At 36.2% G+C, this 26,549-nt stretch overlaps 1 protein-coding gene across 1 annotated transcript in view; it reads left to right on the forward strand.

Moving 5' to 3' along the window:
- Positions 1 to 730: 730 nt before the first annotated feature.
- The window catches only part of BMPR1B (bone morphogenetic protein receptor type 1B), a 156,549-nt gene continuing 130,730 nt past the window's right edge, over positions 731 to 26,549 (forward strand). Inside the window, exon 1 of the mRNA XM_049630894.1 lies at positions 731 to 1,226. The gene's annotated coding sequence lies outside the window, so the exon portion shown is untranslated. The remainder of the gene's footprint in view (positions 1,227 to 26,549) is intronic.

Here is a 26,549-nt window from a genome sequence, read left to right on the forward strand (position 1 = left end):
AAGTTAACCAGCGTGGGGGGTCGGTTTTCTCATCTGTTAGATGAGTCAGTGACCAGATTATTTCTAAAATTTTCTTTTCTCTTGATTTACTCAAGAAACAAATTTGCAGTAAAGCAAACATATAATTATTCTAGGCAAGAAGAATAGAAAATACGGACTTTAGTTTCTAATTGTTCATACTGTGGACATTATGTGTGATATAGATAGATAATGCTGACCTCATTCATATCACCTGCAAACTATGTAGTGTCATGGCTTCGATTTTGTCCTTAATCTATAAAAATAAAGTAAAATGATTCAAGTTGTCATGATTGAACATTTAAGGGTAGTTAATATAATACGTTGAGTCATATAATTTTCAGATTATATTTTCGCTTCTTTCACCAGATATATTATTCAATCTGATTAAAATGATGGTTTTCAGTGCATTTTTATCATTCTGGAAGTGAACTTACCTGTGTTGAAACATTTTTTTTGTGACTAATTACTCCATCATAGCAGCCTTACTCAATGAGAAGCAATATTAAAAACAATTAAAAAATGCTTTCCTGTGTTTTGGTCGTTCATAGTATGTAGTAATTCAGTTTCATAAAGCTTGATTAAATGACATTTAGGTGTAAGTTTTATGAAGGGGTCGAGGTGATGTTGTTTGGCCAAAACAAAGGCAGTATTTCCTTTCTTGTCTTTCACTTCACCCAGCTCTCCCTCCCCGCTTTCTTCACCTGCTTGAGGAAAACTGTTTCTTCAGACAAACCTCATAATTGCCCTTCTGTGCCTGATTTGGGCCTCAGGAAAGGCCCATAGCATCTGTAAAGCTGGCAGCAAAATGGTATTTCCAGGCAGGCACAGGGTTGCCGGGTAGTGAGCCAATCCACAGCTTTGTCTGAGCAGCTGAGAACTTTGCCGGAGTATTACCACGGTGTTCAGTAACACAGACCTGTGCCATGAGCAGCTAGCGTACTGAGCAAGTGTCAGGGTCAATATTTATAGACCACTACGTAGTTGCCTTGCAGAGAGAGAAAGCGAGAGAGAAACACGCACACGGAGGGCAAGGGAAGAAAGACTACAGTGGTGGGGGGGGGACATTCACTTCCAGTATTTTTTCCTAAAAGGATTCTTTTTAACTGTCAGGTTCAGACTTTTGCTGAATCACAACCCTTCACCGCTGAGCAATGACAAGAGAGGAAACAAAAAGTTAAAGGAGCAAGCCTGCCATAAGTGAGGAGGTAAGTAATTGGCCAGTTCAGTCTCGCTTTGACTCGTAAACTCCCTCTCCCTGTTGGCTGCCCTGCATCAGTAGGCAAAGGGCTGTGTGGCATGCTAAAGCCAGTAAGGAGGGGCTGCCAGCTGCTTAAGAATGTTCTCAGTGGCGGTGCAGTTTTGTGTATGGCCCTTAAGGAGGCTGTGGACAATCAGAATACACGCAAGTACGGGGGTTGTGGGAAAGGTTCTCCACCGCTGATCTCATGTCGTGTCCTATCAGCAAGTTTCTGTTTCCTCGTTCTGCCAAACTTGAAGTCTTCTGATTGGTAAAGTCCTGTTTGCTTTCGTATCAGCATTAAAACAGGACTGTGAGTGAGGTTATAGTGATGAGTGGTCTAGAGATGGAATAGGGGAAAAACTCACATGAACATGTGCAGAAGTAGACGTGTCAGTGTATCATCGGTGAATGTGAACGAACAACATGGGTCCTTTCTAAAAGCACGCCCACGTCCATATGACAGTGCACAAAAGTGAATTGAGGACCACCTTTGGGAGCAGAGAGAACAGGGAATGATGAAAAGTTGAGAACAGCCTTCTTAATCCAAGATGCAAAAGACTCCGTGTTTGGCGGGGTTTATCTGTCCAGTCGACTTGTTAGTTGGTTCCTTACAAAAAAGTGATTCCCTATTAAAGTCATTAAATTAACATGTTTTGCTACACACTGGTAGTTTGTTTTCCTTTCAGCACGTTTAGCACTTTGACACGTTTCTCCGTGTGTTCAGAGTGCCGTGGGATGTTCATTTATTTGTCATTGTGTTGTGTATCCCAGATTAACATTAAGGGCAGTGGTGCTCAAGAGGACAGAAATAAATTGTTTTCTATTATTTTCTGATTTAGAACACCCATGCAATTTATAAACTTGTATGTTTTATGTCTACTACGCAGGGCATGGAAAATAAATATGTTGCTTCACTGGAAGTATGGCATTAACTAGGGGAAGCTTATCTACTGACCTAGTGAAAGCTTCCCTGTCGTTGGTTTTTAAATTATGGGACTATAAGCATTAGCATGATATTTAAAATTTTCAAGTTAGGTTATAGATGCTGATTATAGCTCCAAAGGGTTTTCTGTGTTACATATTTAAGTTCAAAACAAAGATAAAACTAAATTTTCTTGCAGGGCTGAAACTATAGGCCAAACGAGATAGAAGGACAAACTAATACTCTGGCACAGATTTCGTGTTAGGGCTAATATTCAGGAACCAGCTAATTCTAACATAGAATAAACCACATCCAGAACAGCAGGTGGAAAAGGTCTAAATGTAAAGTAAATCTATTTTAAGATGAGGACAGTCGTTGTGGAATATTACTTTTATTGAATCTCCTATAATTTCTAAAGTAATGCAGAATGTTTCAAAATCAGTTCTCTGAATTCAGAAATATTTTAAGGGTAATCTCATACCTAAATTTAAACTGTATTATAACATTCATTTAATGCTTGTTTTAGCCTCTGAATCAAGCTTTTCCTATGTCCTTTTCAAGTTCTGCCTACCAGTTTCTTAATGGGTTTGATTTCGGTTTGGACAACAGTATGTTTATTTTGAAAATGCAACCACTGTTGATCTAGAGTGGGCATTTCTCAATTAAAATTTTCTTTGCTACTGCCTTTGGGCCGTATCTTATGATCAAGATTATAATTTCAGTTCTTTATTCAATATCTTTTATTTTTTCACTTTATATATTGTGTAAATACATGCTATTACTTTCTTACAGTATTTTTTTTACTGGTTTTATTTTAATTCCTTTTAGTCTTTTGTTCTGAAGTACCCTGTAGAAACTTTGGGCAGAAAACAAGCCAAATAAAATTAGCACAATAAAAAGAAACCAAAGAAAATCGTCCTTTTAACCAAGAAAGCAAATAGAAAAATTGTGACATTGGTTGACAGTGTCTAAAATGGAATATATTTTGGTTGAAGCCTAATTGAGTATTTTAAGACTTGAAATACCTTCTCAATATTAATTTTGGCTTTAATGTCAATCCTGATACTGGTTATTTATCATATTTGTAAACAACATTTTAAATATAGGCATATCATAAAGAAAGACTGTAAGACCTTTCATATCATGTGTTAACTGTCTGTTGAAGTAAGATTAGTGAATTTATTTGAAAGATTACTATTAACCTCCTTTACTACCAGTCTATCTGCTACATTACCCTTAGAAGGATCAATCTCCCACCCCAGTGAACACTTTACTTCCTACTAAAGCCCTTTCTTCCTTGGCTCTCTATTGCTCAATACAGTCTTCTTGGCACAAAGACTCTCTTCTTGATCTACCTGCTACTTTTGTTCTGTATTGATCTTCTGCTATTCTTTCTGGATTGTTTTTCGGACTCTCTTGCTCACCCATGAGTCTTCCCCTTCCCTCTGTTTCATGCTCCAGCAATATTGAACATTGTGTATTTCTCAAAACAATCTGTACTATTTTACTCCTTTCTGGAGTTGTTTATGTTGTTTCTATCTTGAAAACCTTCTTCCTGGTCTTTGCCTTTCAGCTCCAGGCACCTTGCTGGTGGTCCACTGTCAGCTTCTTTGGTTTGGCCTCTTGTATAGACCTCTGTCACAGAACTTTGCAAAGCCTGATAGAACGTTTTGTGCTTCTTTTTTGCACATGAAGTTGTAAGCTACTCGTAGCCAAGTTTTAAACTTTATTCTTTCGTGTTCCTCTAAGACATAGCATTCAATAGACACTCAAGAACTTGAACCAAAGAAAACCTTTATTGTATTTATTTTAAGCCCACTTTTCTTTATAGACTTCTTATTTTAATGTATTTCACAACTTTGATGGACAGCATTGAAGAAAAACCCCTCAAGTAAATGATAAATGCTTTTTAAAGAATAACAATGTGTTAAAAGGTTATTTTGTTTCTCTAAGTGCACCATCACAATAATGTGTGTATGTGTGTTTATCCAGCAAGTAGATACCTGTTGGACCCATAGAGTTATATTTGAATAATAAAGTTCAAAATCATATTGGTTAGCACATACAAATTCAGGATATATAGCTCAAAGATACTGTTGAATTTGATGAAATCTGTCAACAAAAACAGCTAATTGCTGCTCTTACATGTGTGATAAGTTAAATTATGCCCTAGCAAACTGAAGGCAGTGTTATCCCTTCCAAAAGGCCCAGAGAGAATATTTGGAGAGGTTGGGTCCATCCTCATGTACTGTGGAAAATTACAGAGTGGAATGGCTCCCAGTATGACTGATAAAGGTATACTTCCCTACTTTTATCTTCTGTTGTAGAGATAGTTAGGGATTTAAGGAAATAACAGAAAATAGTGGCTTAAAAAGTTTCAAAACTGAAGGGTGATATTCCATTTCAGACAGAAGAATTTGCTCCTCGAAATAGAAATGTTGAAAGAAAAGGATGTCAATGTTTAAAAAAGTAGTAGAGAAATAGCAGCTGTTTCTTTTACTTTCGATACTCAACAGAAATAGAATTTATTTTGTCTTTGTATTTTACTTCTCCACCATAGATAGAAAACTTACTTTGTGTGTGAAATATTTTGTATTATCGAAACAAATACAGAGTTTTATGCACAATTTAGAGTAATTCACAACTTTTCTTATTTTGATTTTCACTTCTTAGTATACTCAACAGGCAGTTTTAAGTTTTCACTGCGTTGAAATCTCACAAACCTCTTCCACACATCACATGGGACTCTTTTGTTTGTTTAACCTTGAATTGTATCTGTCTCAGGAATGAAAATAAGATTGATATTTTCATAGGAAAGTTTGGAAGCCTTTTAATTTGCTTGAAATGGACCATAATTCAATGTGGAATTTCTTGTCAGATGTATTTTGCCCACACATGTATAGAGTAGTTAAATCGGTAGAGGAGGTGTCTCGGGAGTAATGGTTGTAAGTTATACGTCTCACTGGTATATCAAGTGATCTTCATATTGTAACACTGGAAGGGTGGGATTGTTTTTTATTTTCTTGTTTTGTTTTGTTTTGTTTTTTGGTCATAGACACAGAAATATATTTAGTGCCCATCAGACAGTGATGAGAGAAACCCAAGCTTGTCTCAGTATTATAAGATTATGGCAAAACAAACCAATAGAAGCAGAAAATACTCCTACCCCTCTAAGAGATTGAACAACTTTGAGGTCGGAGTGAGGCATAAAGGATTTTGCCAGTATGTTAAAGTATTACTATATTATTATTAGCAGCTTTACTTTCCAATCGGAGTTTTTCTGTAGGTACACATGGCATAGGATCCATAGAGCGTGAGAGCAGAAGAATAGATTAATCATGGAAGCTGAACCTTAAAGTTCTTCTACTTCACCTATTTCATTTTATAGATATGGGCAGTTGTGGTACAAAGAGGTCATGTGATTTGTCAAACATCACCTTTTAAAATGGCTAGTTAAGATTTTTATTAAAAAGAAAAAAAGGAGTGGCACCTGGGTGGCTCAGTCAGTTAAACGTCTGACTCTTGATTTTTGGCCCAGGTCATGATCTCACAGTTCATAAGATCAGTTTGTGAGATCGAATGCTGTGTTGGGCTCTGCACTAAGTGTGGAGGCTGCTTGGGATTCTTTCTCTCCCTCTCTCTCTGACCCTCCCCTACTGGCACAGGCATGCTCGCTCTCTCTCTCTCTCTCTCTCTCTCTCCCTCTCTCTCAAAATAAATAAATAAATATTTTATAAAAAGAAAAAAGAAACGCACACTTATAAGGCCAGTATTTTATCACTGTGGCCTTCCAATCTGCTTATAATTGCTCTATTTTTATTTGTACATTGCATCTAAAGCCCAAGTTGTCATATCTCTGTGTTTTGTTTTGTATTGTATTGTGTTAGACTCCTTTGAATTATTGCATAACTCCTTAAAGTTAAAGCTAATAACTATTGGTGGGATGTAGTACTTTTCCACTCATAACCATAGCACGTGGGTGTCCTTTCTGGTTTTCCTGATTTTCCCTATTCTCTTTGGTTGTGCCACTAGATTTAAGCTCCATAACTCTTCTCCTTTTCAGTACAACATGGCAGACAATTCTGAGACAAAAGACAGAAACTGCAAAAACAAATTTTTATACTTTGTATCTAAAAGGTTTCTAATAGGGAATATATGGCTATATTTTGTTTTATAACTTTGTATTTAAGTTGCTTATTCTAATTTAAAGATGGAAAAATCTTGATTAAAACAAAAGAACCAGGTGTGATTTTCCACATTACATTGACTTTTATCTGGGACTCTCTTAACAATGTAAACCCTATTAAAGGGACGGGCAAATAGGCTGTGTTGTACCTGTCGTCTTGCAGTAAGACTTGCTCCTCTGTTCTGTCCCCTGCACTTGCAGAGAAGTTGGGGCTTTTTGGGTCCTTTCCTTCTTATTCATATTAAGTTCCTGGGAAAAAATCACTAGTATATTTTAAGTTGAAAGAGTTTGGGGGCAAATACCTAAAGGCTGTTCCCATCCTCAGCCTGTGGTTTCTCTTTCCACCTCCTTCATGGCAAAACCAATATTATCTCTTTTCAAACTCTTGCTTGCTAAGAGATTTATAATTTTTAAGTCTTTTCTAAAATGAAAAAGCGATACTTTATATTTTTAATTACTAGTGAACTTGAAGCTGAAGGAATCATTAGTTATTAACATTTTATTCTTTATCATTAACCCATTTATATACTTATTCTTTTTTTCAGAGGCTGTATTTCTCTTACTGGTTTAGAAGAGGGTTTTTTTTTTTTGTTTTTTTGTTTTTATTTTTTTAAAAAATCAAAGGATCTTGCTCTTTTAAAGTTGTTAGTTGTTACTGTTTTCACAGGCGTTTGATTACCTTTTGATTTTCTTATGTTTTGAAATATATATTCAATCTAATGAGTATTTTTCCATCTCCTTTGAAACTTAGAAAACTCTTTTTTATCTAGAAGTAGGAAAAGTATTTTTCTAGATATTTTGGTTTAATTTGTTTAACTGTTAATACTGTGATTCACGAGGAATTTACTAAACAAGTACTTCAGTATTTTGGTTGACTCATTATTCCGCTTTACCACTTTTTGTGAAGTCACCTTTATCTTACACTTTTGTGGTTCACATTTAAATCTTTGTATTACCTCTTAATTTATATTGAATAAAAGTTCATGTTTTTTAAAAAATTTTTGAGTATAGTTGACACATAGTGTTACATTACATTTCAGATGTGTAACATAAGGATTAAACTTCTCTATGCTTTATGCTGTGCTCACCACAAGTGTAGTTACCATTTGTCACCATATAATGCTCTTACAGTATCATTGACTATGTTCCCTACGCTGTGCCTTTTATCTTTTATTCCTGTGACTTCTTCATTCGATAACTGGGAGCCTGTGTCCTCCACTCCCCATCACCCATTTTTCCCATACCTTAAACACTTTCCCTCTGGCAGCTGACAGTTTGTTCTCTGTATCTATAGGTCTGATTCTCCTTTTTGTTTGTTTGTTCATTTTGTTTTTTACATTCCAAAGATGAGTAAAATCACATGATTTTGTGTTTCTCAGTCTGATATATCTCAGCATAATACCCTCTAGGTCCATCCATGTTGTTGTAAATGACAAGATTACATCCTTTAAAAAATTTTTTTTTAATGTTTATTTTTTGAGAGACACAGAGACAGAGCGTGAGCAGGGAAGGGGCAGAGAGAGAGGGAGACACAGAATCTGATGCAGCTTCCAGGCTCTGAGCTGTCAGCACAGAGCCTGACACGGGGCTCAAACCCATAAACCTGAGCTGAAGTCAGATGCTTAACTGACTGAGCCACCCAGGTGCACCTAGATCTCATGGCTGTGTAATATTCGTGTGTGTGTGTGTGTGTGTGTGTGTGTGTGTGTGTGTGTAGACATATATTTTCTGTAGACAGACATTTTCCTTAAGCATTCATCTATCAATGAACATATAGGTTATTTCCATATCTTGGCTATTTTATTTATTTATTTTAAATTTAGATTTTTGTTTTTATTTTAGTATAGTTAGCATACAGTGTTATATTAGTTTCAGGTATACAATATAGTGATTCAGCAATTCTATATATTGCTCATTGCTCATTGCTCATCAAGATAAGTGTACTCTTAATCCTCTTCACCTATTTCACTCATTCCTGCCTCCCCTGCCCCCCCAATCAACCTTCCCTCTGATAACCATGAGTTTGTTCTTGATAGTTAATAATCTGTTTTTTAGTTTGTCTCTTTTTTTTCTTTGTTCACTTGTTTTGTTTCTTAAATTCCATACATGAGTGAAATTATACGGTATTTGTCTTTCTCTGATTTATTTTGTTTAGCATTATACTCTCTAGATCTATCCATGTTATCACGAATGGCAAGATTTCATTCTTTTTTATGGCTGAGTAATAGTCCATCATATGTACCTATGTGCATATGTGTGTGTTCATCTGTCTATGGACACTTGTGTTACTTTCATAATTTAGCTATTGTAAATAATGCTGCAGTAAATGTACAGAAGCATGTTATCTTTTCAAATTAGTGTTTTTGTGTTCTTTGGGTAAATATGTAGTATTGGAATTATTAGGTCATTTGATATTTCTACTTTTAATTTTTTGAGGAACCTCCACACTGTTTTCCACAGTGGCTGCACCAATTTATATTCCCACCAACAGTGCATGAAGGTTCCTTTTGTTAAATGTGATTTAAGCATTAGAACATGTCAGAATGTTGTCGGATTTAAGTTGCATGCTCCCTGAAATTATTGTAGAAAAGAAGCTTTAAATATATTACTTATATTAAAGCAGATCTAATAAGTTATGATTCTATGTGAGGAGAAATTATGCATTAATAATATTTACCATTTATCAAGTGGTTTCTTGATATTTATCTGGCATTCTACCAAGACTTTTTAACTAATATGATTTCATTTAATCCTTTTAACACACCTTTGAATGACACATTCTCATCTCCTTTTCGCGGTAAAGAAACTGAGACCCCGAAGTGTAAAGTAGCTTGATACTCACCTAGCTAATAACTGATAGGGTCACAATCTGACTTTGGTCAGATTGGGCCAAAGTCCACCTTTCAAGAAGGCATTCTCAAATAGAGAAATTATGCTTTTTGCCATATATGGTAATAGATGTGAATCTATAGGGGTCAGATAGCAAGAACCTTCCCAACTTGCATCCATTTTTTGAAAAATGAGCTTAGGAACAGTGATTTTCAAAGTATAGAGATAAGTCAATGAAATCAGTGATATGAGGAGCCTTTTATTATTTGGGATTAGCATTGAGGATACCAAAGTTGTAGGATAGACAGAAATAATCTTATAGTTTTAAACCAGTTTGGAAGCAGCTAAAAAAGTCTTTTAACTTCTTCAAATGTTAGTATTTCTAATGGTTTTATTATTTTATTCCATCGCAAGCCAATTTATACTTCAGCTGTCCATCATATGCTGAAGACATAGCACTATTCCCTCCCTCACATACCTGCTCATGACCTTAGCAGGCAAAATGGCAAGGAGCCGCCAGTTCAGCAGGAAATGACTGTTCTGTCTGGGTTCCCGTTTCCTTAACTATAAGCTTCATTCAGGGGAGAAATGAGTCTACCTAACTGGCATCCTTTGCTATCATCTCTATTTTAAGTTGCTCAGTTAAGAGACTCAACAGTTGTTGCTGTGGTATAAAGCTTCGGTATTTAAAGCGGGAAAGGAAATTCTAGATATTTTGGCATCATTAGAACTTTGTGCTTGTATACTAAATGATTACCTGGATTGATGTAAAAGAGTATAGCTTACTTTCCTATGGATGGACATACCTCATACATATGGTTTGTGTTTATAGATGTTTGTGTATGTCAATCCATACATAAAAGTTTATATAAAGACATCATTTGAAATCTTAATTGTTTATTATACATTTGGGAACCATGAAGTAATTTGTTTTGTTTTCCTCTTTAACCCAAGGCAAACAATTTTGCCTAACAATGATATAGGATTTTTTTTTTTTTTGCCTTGGATTACTCTGTCCTTTTGTTGATACATTGGTATGTCTGTGGTCAGATATACATAAACTTCATTGGAATTCTGTTTATAGCCCTGTCTGGGAACCGTTGAAAGTAAATTAATTGTATTATTACTTGGAAAATTATGCATGAGTTAGTATTTGTATTAATGAATAGTGTTAAAAAATTTAGGTCATTCACAGTATCCCTCCTTTTTTTCAATAATTTTTCTGCTTTTACTATAAAGTTGGTTAGAACTGCACATTGTATAGTTGGAACATAATTCCATATATAATTTCATACTTTAATTCCCCAGATAAATATTTGCTCTTTTTGTATGTAAAATTGACTTCACTAGGAGTCTCTCTTTTGCATTACTCTCTATGCCAGTTTCAACTTCACCAGTAAATTTGTCATCATTCACAGTGGTAGTTTAGCTTACTAACCTTGAAATTTATTTCTGTGTTTATTGTCAGAGGCTTGTTGGCAAATCGAACTCGACAATAATAGAGAAGGAAAGCATAATGACCTAGGACACACTGTTCTACTGAAATGATCTACGGTTCTTTGAATGTGTCAATTTTTTTTTATTTGTTTTAAACTAGCCAACATACAATGCATATAGCCTTTTGAGTTACTCATTAATACTCTACATGTAATCTTTTAAAATCATTATTGGTGGAAATAGACAATTATTTAGAATGATTTTTTTTTTGTACTGTTGTAGTCTAAAGCAGACTAGTACGGCTTCCAAAGCACAATGTGAGCTTAAAATAAGTCTGCTGAAACCGTGTATTCTTAAGTAAGGGAGCTGGTTTTGTGATCATTTTGAAGTTGTCCTTATACTATATGGTCCCTCCAGTATAAAATAAATTCGATATTTATACTAATATGATTTCAATTTCTTAATAGTCGAAAGTGCATATGATCTGTCCAGAGGTTGAAAATCAATTTTTAAAATTTTGGTTAGATTTTAATAACGAAATATTTAATAACCAAATATGTTTATATGTTAACATATGGTATATGTTTCTGTTTATTAACTATATATTATCAGTGGCATTAATTAATGCTTTTAGAGACATAGAAAATACCATCAAACATTTGTCCTCAAACCCTATAAGGCATGTGGAACACACAGATGGCCAATCGTCCTTTGTGCCTCTCTCATACTTACTGAAAGGTTGCTCATTTCTTTTTTTTTTTTTTTTTAACGTTTATTTATTTTTGAGACAGAGAGAGACAAAGCATGAACGGGGGAGGGTCAGAGAGAGGGAGACACAGAATCTGAAACAGGCTCCAGGCTCTGAGCTGTCAGCACAGAGCCCGACGCGGGGCTCGAACTCACGGACTGCGAGATCATGACCTGGGCCGAAGTCGGCCGCTTAACCGACTGAGCCACCCAGGCGCCCCAAGGTTGCTCATTTCTACATGGGGGGCAGTTCAAACAGGCTGACCTGGGATGACCTGGTGGCCAGCACAGAATCATCATACAGCCAGGAGTCAATCATGCAATCAGTCCCCTCTCTGCTTCCCTCCTTGTCCCTCCACCCAACCCTCCACCCTCACCCCTTGTTACCATTTTCCCACTCTTTTTTCTCCCCTCTCCTCTTCCTTTGTTTCCTCGTTATTTTTTATCTTGTTCATAAGTGTCTATTGCATCTCAGCCAGTTAGCCATCTATCTATACCAAGATGTTACTGCTTTTCTTTAAACTTCAACAGTTTCTTTATCTGTGGTCTTTCATCTGTCACTCAATTATGTCAGAAAACTCCTTTTTTGGTGCAATTTCAAGGAAATATTTTCTAGTCTTAACAGCAATATTAAATGCTGGGAAGTAAGAGAAACTTCCATCATAAAATGTCAAAGTGCAGTCAGTATGTTTCACAATTTCTGTAAAGTCATTTATTCTCTCATTTTATAACTAATGGTAATTTGGTCAATATTGTACGTTGGATATTTGTACATATGATAACAGTCTTATTTAACCTTGTTATTAAATCTTATTTAACCATAACTCTGTGAGATGGTTTTTATTATCCTTGTTTTAACGATGAGGAAATGGAAATTCAGAGAAGTTAAATAAGCATGCCTAAGATTACACAGCTTGGGAAGTAGGAGATGTGTGACTGGAACCCAGCTCTTTCTGACTCTGAACATCTTATGATATAGTGTATGACTTTCTTTTAAAATAGGTAATTTCTGGGGCGCCTAGGTGACTTTGTCAATTAAGCGTCTGATTCTTGATTTCAGCTCAGGTCATGATCTCACAGTTTGTGGGATCGAGTCCCACCATCAGGCTCTGCACTGAGCATGGAGTTAGCTTGGGATTCTCTCTCTTCCTCTCTCTCTGCCCCTCTGTGCACATGCTCTCACTCTCTCTCTGTCAAAATAGGTAACTTCAGTTTTCTACTCCTACAGTTTTCTAGAAGTTGGAGAAGTAGCATGGCAGTGCAAGCTGTTCCCCAATGTGACAGCAGTCCAGACCAGGCAAGGCTCTGTTGATATTTACAAACCAAAAGATTAAATCTTAATTTTAATATATTACTCTCATTTCCTTCACGTCTCTTACTTTTGTAATTCTATCAAAGTTTCTTTCTGCAAAGAGACAACCAAATGACAAAACAAATACTTAGGAAAATACATTCTTCCAAATAAATCCATGTCGTGCTCCAAAATGTTTTTGAGGCTGGTTACATCTTCAGCTGTAATGTATACACTCTTTGATTTCAGTTTGACTCTAACAGACTTTCTCATTAGTTATAAATCACATTGGGACGGCATGAAGTTTTAGATCACACTCTTAAAAAAATAGATATTTTCGTATTGTTTGGAGATGAGTTACTTGTAGAGTAACTTCTTACCTTTGTCTTGCCTGCTTGCTTCTCAGGAGTTTTCTTAGAAACTATGTGAGGCAGGAAATGGCACTTAAACAAATACATTTTATTTTTAGTCAAGTTAAGGATTCTGTTTTTTTTTTTTTTTAAAGAAGAAATGGAAGAAATAAAAACTGTGGATCAAACTGACCTTTGGGAATTATCTGTTGATTTTTTCCATGACTCTCTTAGCCCCATATTTGTAAGATATAATTTAAGATTATAATAAATTTTAATTCATGTTTGTAAAATGTCTTACATATTAAAAACATTTCCGCACCCAGTCTTTCTTTTTACGTTTGCTCCCTCAGATGCTTTGAAGCAAGTATATGCATTTTATGAATGGAGACATTAATAATATGTGAGGGTGAGTTGAAGACCCAGACTGAAAAGGCGAGTATTTTGACCTTATCAGAGTAGTTATTAAACTTGATTAGCTTATAGCATATGAAAATGTGAAGAAATAAACATAACATTATGTGATAACCCATCCCAGACATCAATGAGGAGCAGGTGCAGGTCATTTAAGGAAAAAAAAAATATGAGAGTGTTAATATTGAGAAAATGTTATGAAGTTAATTTAGTTGTTGCCGAGATTGAGAAAAGAATTTAATATGATTTTAGTGGCAGAGCACCTGTAGTGAGCTTGTGGTGTTACGTGGGAATCTAGTTGAGAACCACTGAATTATCACACAAAAAAGTTCTCAATCAGTATAGAGTGTAATAGTAATATTTTCCTAAAGGTTTTCATAAGCTGTGTTGGTATGTCAATAAAGGGTTTATAAGGAACACAGACCAGTTTAAATAAACTACTGAATGTTGTCTCACACCGTATGGGGTAAAGTGATGACAGCATGACTATGGAGAGTTAGGTAAACTATGAGAAAGTCATAAAAATTTGAGTGGAGTGAATTGATCAAATCGGTTTTATTTTTCCTGAACTCTCTCTGTTTCTTCCATCTCTCATCATCTGTAATGAGAGACTGTAGGCTTCAGCTTCTTAATGCCTCCATACATGACACACACCACCAGCCATCGATCCTCTCTTCCTTTGAGTCTCAGTGAGCCATGAATCCTAGCTGCCAACATAATCTGCGATAAGCTGTCCATATGGAAAATTAAGATTGATCCCTACTCCCCTCATTTCATAAACAGAAACAAATTCTGTGTGGAAGAAAGACTCAACTGTGAAAAACAATACTTTAAAATATTTGGAAACGGATATGTTTTTTATCTTACAGTAAGACGGGAATTTCTTTGACTTGGTATAAACAGAGCAAACCGTAGAGAAGATTAATAAATTCAACAGCATTAAACTCAAAAGAAGACGTGTTAATCAAAGGACACTGTAAAAGAGTAAGAAAGGCTGAAAATTGGTTTAGTGCATAGAATATATTAAAGATCCTGTGAATCAATAAGAGAAGTAAAATCAGCCAGTATAAACATGAACAGGAGTTAAAATCCAAATAAACATGAAAATTTGCTGAGCCTCCTTAATAATTAGGGAAATATAAGTTAAAGCTAGAGTAATATTTTATGGCCACCGTGTTGTTAAAAATATAGAAGTCTGAAATATCCTAAACAGTGTGGATATGAAGCAACAGGAATGCTCATACATTGTAATGGGAATGTGAGTTGGTACAGTAAATTGGGAAGTTGGAGTTGAACCAAGTACACTCTTTTGCTCAGCACCTACAAGTATGCCCTAGACAAAGTCTTGCTTGTATGCCTCGGAAAATAGGTGCAAGACTTCGTACTGTAACCTTGTAGAGAAAACAAACAAATAGCATAATAGCAAAAACATAGAAACAAATCTGGAAACAACCCAACAGAGAGCAGACTGGATAATTTAGGCATTATTTGTATATAGTAGAGTTACCGTAATAATGAAAATGAGTGCATCTCACCCTATCTGCCTGAAACCCCAAATCATAATGTTGAATGGAAAAAAAAAAAGCAAGTCACAAATTGCAAAGAGCATGATTTCAATTATGTAAACTTTGATCAGAGGCAAAACTAATATATTTTTGTGGAATCCTTATTTATGTGATCAAGCTATAGGAAAACCAAGGGGAAATATTTTTTTTAAGTTTATTTACTTTGAAAGAGCAAGAGTGAGAGTGGGAGAGGGAGAGAGAGAGAGAGAGAGAGAGAGAGAGAGAATGAATACCAAGGCGGAAGATTAAAACAGAATTGAGGATGTTGAGTGTTTCTAGCTGGAGGGAAGGAGTTGGGTTCAGGAAGGAGCCCAGAGAGCTCAGGTGATATATAAGTGGATAAGTGGATGATCATTAAAAGTATTAAAAGTATCATTATTAACAATTATGTGTATTATTTTTCATTGCATACGCTGTACCTTCTATCCCTGTGACTTACTCATTCTATGAGTGGAAGCCTGTATTTCCCACTCCCCTTCACCAATTTGCCCATCCCCAGCTCCCCTCCCCTCTGGAAACTGTCAGTTCTCTGTGTTTATGGTTCTGTTTCTGCTATTTGTTCTGTTTTTCAGATTCCACATATAAGTGAAGTCATATGGTATTTGTCTTTCTCTTATTACATTTAAATAATACCTTCTAGGTCCATTTGTATTGTTGCAAATGGCAAGTTCTCTTTCTTTTTTATGGCTGAATAATGTTCCAGTGTGTGTGTGTGTGTGTGTATACATATATGTGTGTGTGTATATATATATATATATATATATATATATATATCTCACATCTTCTTTATCTGTTCATCTATCTCTGGACACGTGTTGCTTTCATATCTTGGTTATTGTAAATAATGCTGCAATAAGCATAGGAGTGCATATATATATTTTTGAATTAGTATTTTCATTTTGTTTGAGTAAACACCCAGTAGTGGCATTTCTGTATATTTTATTGTATGGTAGGTAGTGTGGTTTTTAATTTTTTGAGGAACCTCCATACGGTTTTTCATAGTGGCTGTACCAATCTACATTCCCACTGACACTGCACGAAGGTTCTTTTTTCTTCACATCCTTGCCAACACTTGCTATTTCTTGTCTTTTTGATTCTAGCCATTCTGACAGATGTGAGGTGATAGCTCCTGGGTTTGATTTGCATTTCCCTGATGTTTAGTGATGTTGAATATCTTTTCATGTGTCTTTTGGCTATATGTATGTCTTCTTTAGAAAAATGTCTGTTCAGTTCCTCTGCCCAGTTTTTAGTCAGATTGTTTGGGGTATGTATGTATGTATGTATGTGTTGAGTTGTACAAGTTCTTACGTGTTGTGGCTATTAGCCCATTTTTAGATATATTTTTTGCAGATATCTTCTCCCATTCAGTAGGTTGCCTTTTTGTTTTGTTGATGGTTTCCTTCACTGTGAAAAAGGTTTTTATTTTGGTGTAGTCCCCATAGTTTATTTTTGCTTTTGTCTCCCTTGCCTGAGGAGACATATCAGTGACAGGACTTTGAATCCCCCTCTCAGGTTTCTTTCTTCCCATAGTATTACTGGAATTCCACAGGGGTTCCCACATTTGTTTACACACAGAACAGGCTGCCTCTGTGAGCCAACACTTTGGCTTTCTCCATGGCTGCCTTTTCTGAATCCAGGCTGCCATTCTCTAGGACCACCATTATCTTGAGCGCCTTCCCACTCCCAGCTGACATAGGCCCCTTCAGTTGGAAGGTGTTACTCCCAATCATTGCTGTTTATCACTATGCTCCAGATATTTTTGTTCATTCATAAAGGTGATCTGTCCCTGACCTCTGGTATTTCCTCCTCTCCAGACTGATTGTCTGCTTGTTCTAGACCCACCAGTCCTCATTACTGCTGGGTCCCTGACAGTGTACTACACTCTTCTGCAAATTGAGAAGAGGGATAACTGCCTTCCTGCTGTTAATTGTTAATTGCTCTTGTTCTGAGGACATACAGCATGTCTGCTTGGGCCCTAAGGTATTACAGGTCTTAAGGGATCATGTTTTCTGGTTTTCCCTCTATGCTAGTGGTGTGCCCATGGATTACTAGGGGTTGCATTCCCATGCATCCAGTTATAACCAGTTCTCCTCCGAATCTCTGGTCTTCTTGCCAAGTCTAACTTGCCACCTCATTCTTTCCCTGCCAATCCATTCTCTCTTAAAGGTCCTGAAAATTTGCTTTTAGAAATTCTGCAGTTCTGTTTTAGCTTCAGCCCTGAGATCAACCGATCAATCAATTATTCTCATCTTTCCTTCTTCCCATCCCCCCTTCTCTTTCTCATACACAGATATCATACAAATGTAGATTCGCAGGCATTCAGACACACTTACACATAACAGGACTCTTTCTGTGGATTGGGTTTGCACTATTTCTGATGTGGTTCCTCAGGCCCCAGGAAAGTCTGCTGGTGTACTGTGTAGCTGGAGAGAATCAGTGGCCCTAACGTATGTGTACCCACATGTGTCAGCATCTAAACTGAACCCAGCCTGGATCTTATTAAATAGCAACAGTAACTGCAGAAAGCCTCAGTAAGGGTAAGTACAATGTATACATTATTGAATTTAAATTTCATTAAAATCTATGAGGTAGGTTTTGCATCTCCATTGTATGGGTGATGAAACTGAGGCTCAGATTGCATAAATAACCAAAATACACATAGATGGTAACAAGTAGAGCTCTACCACAAAATAGGGCCACCTGATTTGAAAGCCTGTGCTCTTATCACTAAATTAGATAGAATGTTTCATAACACAGATTAATTTCACTACCTTCTTTAAAATGTGATTTCAGAAACAGCTTCTTATTCTGAATATATCACTGACATAATTATGTATTTTTTTGCAAAAATATAATTGGTTGAAAATAATCGCTTTGTGGTGTAATTTATTTTAATGAGAAATGTTCAATTTTAAAAAATTTGTTAATATTTATTTATTTTTGAGACAGAGAGAGACAGAGCATGAACGGGGGAGGGTCAGAGAGAGAGGGAGACACAGAATCTGAAACAGGCTCCAGGCTCTGAGCTGTCAGCACAGAGCCTGACGCGGGGCTTGAACTCAACGGACCGCAAGATCATGACCTGAGTTGAAGTCGGATGCTTAACTGACTGAGCCACCCAGGCGCCCCGAGAAATGTTTAATTTGATGATACTCTATTGAGTTTGATAGTACTATATACCTGAGAATCCATTCTGTAGAAATTGGATATCTTGTCTGCTAAACTGGAATCCTCAGAGGCTGAGGCTGTAGTCTTTCCCTGACCAGTAAAATCTCTTTAGTTAACGTTGAATTACTTTGTCATCAGGAAGAGTGTTAGGCTTTCGTGAAATATTGTGATTAAGTGCAATATTTCCATAATTTCTCCCCCTGAATTGTAAGTTGGATATGCTTCTGGATAATAAGTAGTTTTATTTTTTGAGTGTGGATTGTTTTGTAGATTGATTTGGGGAATAATGAGACGGTTCAGGATTCTATGAGAAGAAAGATGAATCTTTATTGTCACATTGCAATAGAAAAAAAAGAAATCACCTGGATGTTTATCCACAGTAGAATATATAAATAACTATATACATAAATAACTGAATAGTTATGCAGTGAAATGAATGTATTAAATGAACTTGAGCTGGGTTTATCAACATGGGTTAATCGTTAAAACATTGAACACAAGTTAGTGATGGACACATGAATATACAATATTTATAGAAAATGTGTAAAAATTCTATAAAATGGTATATGTGGCTTGTGGGGACACACACACACACACACACGCACACACACACACACACACACACACACACACACACATTAAAGTATACCTGACAGTGATAAATAGCACAATCGGGGTAGTGATCATCTGTAAAAGTAGGAGCAGGGCAATTCTGTTGGGATTGGGTGCATGGGAGTTGTATCAATAATGTTTGCTTCCTTAATCTTGATGATATCTATGTGGTGCTCATTACATGTTCTCTGTCCTTTTGGCATTACTGAAATATTTAATCATAAAAAACCTGAGCAAGTAAAATTTTGACTTTGGGATAGTACAGAAAAATCAATGTGCTCCTCAAAAAAGGTGTTGATGGGGCACTTAGTTTTTTAAAAATAACTCTATTTTTTTATTTTGTGAAAAAAAAATGTAACAGAAGACAAAAGTAGGAAGAAGAGAAAAAATGTGGATCACGTGCTTTTCCCTTTCTATTATACTCCATTATGCTGCTGCATACTCCACAAATGGCTTCTGAAATGTCATATTTTCTCAGTTCCCTGAAGCCAACGTCAGTGTATTATTAGCTTTTTGGAGAAGGAGAAGGAGAAATTCTACTGTATTAAAAATACATACATGCATTACAATGATATATATGCATTTTAAGATTCCAATAGATGTAATGCATTAATATTACATATGTGTATGAATATAAATTAACAAAGAATAAATTATCTTTTCCCAAACTCTTGCTGGAACAATTGCTACCTACCCAATAAAACTTGAATTTGCAACAAACCTTCATATCACAGTGGAACCAAGCTCATTTTGCTCATCTTCATTAAGTTAGTATGGGTTTTTAAAAAAATCGTTTGTCAGCTAGCATACTATTTGATTGAAAGCTGTCTAGACTGCTGTTTTAGTGAAGTATGTATTTAGTTATGTGTCACATTTTTCCTCTGTGACCTAATTACTTGAATATTCCCAAACAGTCCAGCTTTTGTACAAGAACACATTGTTATACTTGTAGCTTTAGTTGCTATTGTTGACAACTGCATTTTCTTTCATTTTAAGGTGAATTTTCTTTCACATATTACTGTTTATCTTATAAAGCATATACGTATGTTTAATGAGGTAGAGTTTCTTCTTCCCAAAGGAGAGCATATAGTAGATTGAAGTTGACTTCATGGAATTGAAAAAAATATGATACTTAAGAAGCATTCATAGAGTATTTGGCCGGTTCAAGCATCAGTTTCCAGGATAATCCTGTTCTGTACTTAGATAATTTAATGAGGGAGGTTTAGTAGTTTGATAACGATGGGCTCTGAAGTTAGAGAGCCTGAGCTCTGAGCCTGTCTTCACCTCCAAGGAACTGTATGAACTGTAACAAATTTGTTAACCTTCTGGGTCTTCAATTTCCTCATTTTTCAAGTGGGATTTTTCACTAATGAGGAGTCCCTCTCTCAATATGGAGAATGGGTGAACTAGAGCTGAGCAGCCTAGTCACAGGGAGGGTGTACTATAGCTGACGGAGATCTAATGAGGTTTGAGACCTAATGAACTTAAGACAGAGGCACAGGGCTGGGAAATGGGGGCAACTTTTTAAGACTTAAAAAATGTAAATCAAACAGGTTTGAGGGGCAGAGAGAAGGAATGGTGATAGCTATTTTCATGTTGGCTTACCTGGCCAAATGGATAGATACTGGAACAGTTTATCAAAATAGAAAATGTAGGAAGACCGCTTTAGAGGAAGGATGGGTACGTTACATCTCCATGCATAAGTGTAGTCATGTCAGACAGAGAAATTCTCCTCAACTTTCTTTTTTCTTTAAAAATTTTTTTTTAACATTTATTTATTTTTGAGAGACACAGAGAGACACAGCATGAGCTGGGGAGGGCAGAGAGAGAGGGAGACACAGAATCTGAAGCAGGCTCCAGGCTCTGAGCTGTTAGCACAGAGAATTCAGCGTGGGCTTGAACCCCCGAACCAATAAGATCATCACCTTAGCCGAAGTCGGATGCTTAACCGACTGAACCACCCAGGCGTCCCTTTTTCCTTTTTTTTGTTTAAACTCCTCAACTTTCTTAGAGCTACTGCTTTGTAGCTGTCTCTCCGGATCCATCACTACTTAGAACTGTTGACATACATTCCAGTGGATGTTCGTTCATTGGTGTTTTTTCTGCTCCTGCTGGAGTAGGTCCTTGCTTGCCCTGAAGTGGTCCCCATTCTGTTCCATCCTCAGTATCCAATATTTTTTTTTTTTAACGTTTATTTATTTTTGAGACAGAGAGAGACAGAGCATGAACGGGGGAGGAGCAGAGACAGAGGGAGACACAGAATCGGAAGCAGGCTCCAGGCTCCGGGCCATCAGCCCAGAGCCCGACGCGGGGCTCGAACCCACGGACCGTGAGATCGTGACCTGAGCTGAAGTCGGACGCCCAACCGACTGAGCCACCCAGGCGCCCCAGTATCCAATATTTTGAAACCAGTTCTGTTTAACAACTAACTCCATCAGCTAGGACCTGATTTTGATGATTTTCCCCTTTCTTTTTAGTGTCTTGGTGTCCTTTGCTCTCAGAATCATCCCAGTGTATGCAAAACAAATCCAATATCTTGAATTTCAAAGACAATGGGCTCGGGGGTCTCAGCTCCACAGAAACTGCTTGGTCATGTGAATAGTCTTTTGACTCCTTTCTTAGACCAGCTCTAATCTCCAGGAAATTGGGATAATCTAATTAGGCAACCAAGAGTTCTAGAACCATTTAATTCAGAGCAATGGTGTACCTTTACCTTAAATGTCTTATGGTAAGAAAACCACTCAATGTTCAGTGATAGCTTAAGGAAGATTTATTCCAGATGAGCTTTGGTGGCCACATAGATCAAAGCCATGTTAGGTTTATTACATATTATGTGATACAAGTGCTAGAGTCACCCTCATCAGGCATCAGGACATAGTATGTATGTTCAGTTTCTCATATTCTGGATATATGCTTTCTATCTTTTAGGAATTACATTTGGATGCAAGTAACAGACACTAGAATTAATGGCAGAAAAAGAGAAGTGTATGTATTTTTTTCATGTAAAGAAGTGCAGAGGTAGGCAATCCAGGGAGGGCATAGCAGTTCCATAGACATCAAGGTTCTAGTCTCTTTTTGATTTTCTGCCCCACTAACCTACATTGTGACTTCAAAGACACATCATGGCTTTTGGTGGCTAGTATTGTTCTAGCTGTCACGTCCAGTTTCTAGGCAGCAGGAGAAAGGGACAGATCATATGGACAAATCTCCTAGTCAGGTACCTTCTTGTAAGTAGCAATTCACGATATCTCATCTCTGGTTACATTTCACGACTAGCTTTTAATCAGATGACCACATCATGGTTTTTTAGCTGGATATATTGCTGCCCTGAGAAACCAGGATTCTGTTGCCACAAGAAGGGAAGATTGGATAATGGGTGATGACTAGCCTTCTTTGCCTCATGTACTACATAAGATGTTAAGATACTGATCGAAGTATTTCATAAATAAGTAGAACAATGAACATTACTCCTTAGTCGAAGATTATTTGGTGCAGTTACCCCACTCTGAATGGCCCTGATGGAGACCTTTAATGTTTTCTAGCCATTTAAAAATGAAAACAAAAACAAAAACCCTGCCATTTTGTTATTCTCATAACAAATTAAGATGCATGGCTTCATGAGAAATTTAATAATTATTCCCAGGAATATGTTAGACAATTGAGGGACGTACGGGTTTGACTACAGAAGTCTGTGTCTGGATGTACAAATATATCTAGAACATTAGGTCTGTCAGAGGAAAGGTATATTTTAGACAAAAGGAGAAAGTGAGGCAGTAATTTGTCTAAGGTCACAAGTGAATAACCTGAATTATTTCAATAATTTACAGTATTATTAATTCAAAGGAAATGGATTCTTGATATATTTGAGTCATTCCTAGTCTTAAGCATAACTATTTGACAGAGCCTCTAGGTACTTTGATATGACTGTACCTATGCTGCTTCTAATTAGTATTGATTTTGAATTAATATTATCCCAGGACAGTTATTTTTGGTGCTTTTCCAGCTGTGTAAATACCCTTATTGCATAAACAGACTAAATTTAATCACAGAATTTACTGTGCTGGCAGTATTTACAACTTCATTGTGGACCCAATGTCTTAAACATCTGTCCTTCATTTACTATATCTTAAATATAAACTTTTATAACACACGCCAAATTATAAGTATTTACGCAAAGACGCCATAACATAATAGTGCTTGGAAGAAGGAGCAAATTTCTGAGAAAAGAGTTTAAAAATTAACACAGTTTGGGTTTGTTAATGGTGTCTGTCTCCCACAAAAACAAAGGGGAGCCGATCAGAAATAAGTAAGAAAGCATTTTTAAAAGACCTCCTGGAAGGTTAAACTTTATCATAATATCAAAAATGTTGAAATTAGGTTTTTTTAAGGGGGAGATTTATGTTGTTTTTAAGTGCCTTTGTCTTGATTTAAAAATGATGCAACATTTTCATTAAATAACAAGTTCTTTAACTGGGAAAACATTGTGTGGTCTTTAAGGTAAATTAAGAGGATGTACAGAATAGAGAAACAGATTTAGTAAATCTATGACTTTGAAAAGTTATTTTTCCCACCAAACAGTATCTCTCCACCAAACTCTGTATCTCTCCAATTTGATTATGTAAAAGTCATAGTGTTTTTATAGTTAATTCTTTAGTTTGAGCCCTGCAAGGCTAGTTCCTCATGTATTTCCTCCAACTGATTTAATTTTGGATAAAATTATTTTTATCTGATTTTCCTTTGAGAAAATATGGATATTTGCTTCCTTGGCTGACTTACAGGTCCAGGGGTTGGGGGGGAGGGTACTAAAGGACCCACGTGAATAGGCTTTACAAGTAAGACAGCTGCCCCATGCAGAGATGCCTCCCAGGCTAGTATTTGTGTTCTGGAAGAGGCTGACTGGGAAAACAGGTATGGAGACTCCTCTGCTCCTTAGGATTTACGGATTGGTTTCCCCTATAATATACATGGGAGTGAACAGTGTTCTGAAAGACGAAGAAAATTTTTAAAAATGTAGACTTCTGGAACAGTACTGCTGACACATGGGGAGAAAAGAAAGTAGTGAGGGTAAAGAAGTGATGAACTACAAAAAACATTGTGTGAAGTTATCTCATCTGTTTTACCTGTTATTTGATTGTCTAAAACTAGCATTTTATTGTGCTGTTTATATATTTGTTTTATGTATGTATGTATTCTCTTTCCTAATGAGATTATAGTTGTTGTTGTTGTTGTTTGTTTGTTTTTATGGAAACTACTATCCTTTACTCTTTTGGACTCTCCTATAGCATCTGGCATCATGTGAGACACTGTAAGCCTGAAGATATTTAACTGGATATGAGTGGCAAGTCTGATAAGTAGTGGTTCCTTCATGCAGTGTTTTGAGGATTATGAGGCTGTGTCTGTGTCAGGAGAAGAAAAACTAGAGTGATAAATTAGGCCGGGGTCTCTGTTTTATATATTGCTATATATCTGGAGCTTAGAATGGTGCTTGACAGGTTGGGAGTACTAAATAAATATTTTTTCAGTGAATGAGTAAATCATTCTGCAATACTTGAGAGAGCAAGTAAGAATGGAAGTGTATTTGCTATTCTGTTACTAAATTAACTCTAAAATCTCTTCTAATTCTAATCTGTGATTAGTATTAATATTTGTAAATTTAGCAGATATTATATCGGAATCCAAATTCAGAAGCTGCACTATCTTATAATTGTAGAATCTATGCAAGAGATATACAGTCAAACCTGTTAATAATAATTAACTTAATAAAAATAGGGGTTCAACTACCCTGATTTAAGAAACAATGAAAAAAACCTCACCTATATTAACTTGACGAGTCTGTGTAAAGTTTAATATTATGCTAAACTCCTATTAATATTCAATTAGTTAATTGAGTGGCATTCCTCTTCAATTTATATTTCAGTTTATGTAGAGTGAAAGTTAATTAACCTGGCTCTGGAATAGGTGTGGGGATGATTGAATTCTGTTTTATGGTAAGGGTAAGATCATACTGGACCATTTATCTAATTATCTGATTTTATCATCATGACATCAAAATTCTAAAAGGGATTTTATGCCTCTTTAAACTCAATCTTTCATATAAAATGGATTCCTGGAAAGTAAGTGATAAGAATTGTAGATTTTTACTACCAGGTTTAATCAATATTCAGATCTCCTGGTTTCATATTGATGCCTTTTTGAAATGTTAGTATTTATCAACGATTTTCCCCCTCAATATTAGTGAAAGAAGAGACTCTGCCAAGAACAAAATGATTCTGTACTACATGGAGTATCATCCAGAGGGGCATGGGGTGGGGTGGGAGTGGGAGGATGTTCGTTTGACCCAATGGGCTTCTTGATACATGAGGCGAAGGAGCAGGGAGAATAATGGTCCTCAAAGTATGCCCCAAGGACCCTTGGGAGGTCTCTAAGAAACTATTGGACATTTGCAAATTCAAAACTGTTTTATAATAATACTAAGACATTATTTGTCTTTTTTGCTGTGCTGACATTTGCTTTAGTGGTTCAAAAGACAATAGTAGGGAAAACGGCTGGTACCTTAGCACCAACCAAAGGTGGTGGCAACAGGCATTTTACCATTGTGTTCTCCATTGTCACATCCTTGAAGTAAAAAAGAAAAGTGAACATTTAACTTAAAAATGTCCTTGATAAAAAGGTAAAAAATATCCACTTATTAAATCTCAACCCTTGTGTACATGCCTTTTCAATATTCTGTGTGATGAAATGGAAGTATGCTCTGTGCCTGCCATCGCGCACTGAAGGGCAGTGGTTTTACTCAGGAGTTGTTGCTAAATGAGTTCCTTTTTGATGGATCAGCATCTTTAATTGAAAGAGTGACCAACAAACTGTGACAATTCAGATTTGGACATTTGGTGGAAAATTTTTTTGAAAAGACAGTGAGCCTATTGAGGACAATAATGGACAGTATTTGAGCTGCTGATAAAATATGAACTGTTAAGTAAAAATTCAAATAAAAACTTAAATTTTGGAAACCTTGTGATTGCTGCCATGAGCCTTGAGAGTATCCAACTATTTAAAAGCTTTTTTTCATGACACTGGTGTGGATATTAGCAGATGTGATTTTTTTTTTTTGTCATTTCGTAAGGAAATATGTTAACATTTCAAACTCTGTGGGGGTCAATGAACTGATATTTATATTTTCCAAATGATTAATGCATGATTTTATACAATTATATATGGATAAAAGATCTAGTCAAAGTAAAAGGTAGTAAAATGTATTTTAATGTAACAGAATACAAATATTTCATTGTTATGATTCAGATTCTACATTGCAACGAAACTTAAGAAACTACGACATGTTGGGGCGCCTGCGTGGCTCAGTCAGTTAAATGTCCAACTTTGGTTCAAGTCAAGATCTTGTGTTTCGTGGGTTAGAGCCCCACATGGGGATCTCTGCTGTCAGCCCAGAACCCTTATCCAGTCATTTGCCTCCCTCTCTCTCTGCCCCTCCCCAATGTGTGCACTCTTGAAAAAACCTACTACATGTTGAGTTTTGGTGTAGTACTAAGGAAGACTTATATCCACATTATCTGAAAAGGCTATTAAAGTATTTCCCCCTTTTCCTTTCTCTTTATCTGTGGGAGACAGGAATGCCTTCACATCAAACGAAATAACATATCATAATATATTGAATGCAGAGGCAGAGTTGAGAATCTTATTTTCCTTTAAGCTAGATACTTACCACCAAATTATTTTTGTTTGAAGAAACATGATTTTCATGAAAGCTATTTT

This window comes from Panthera uncia, chromosome B1, assembly GCF_023721935.1.
Source record: "Panthera uncia isolate 11264 chromosome B1, Puncia_PCG_1.0, whole genome shotgun sequence".
Lineage (NCBI taxonomy): Eukaryota > Metazoa > Chordata > Mammalia > Carnivora > Felidae > Panthera > Panthera uncia.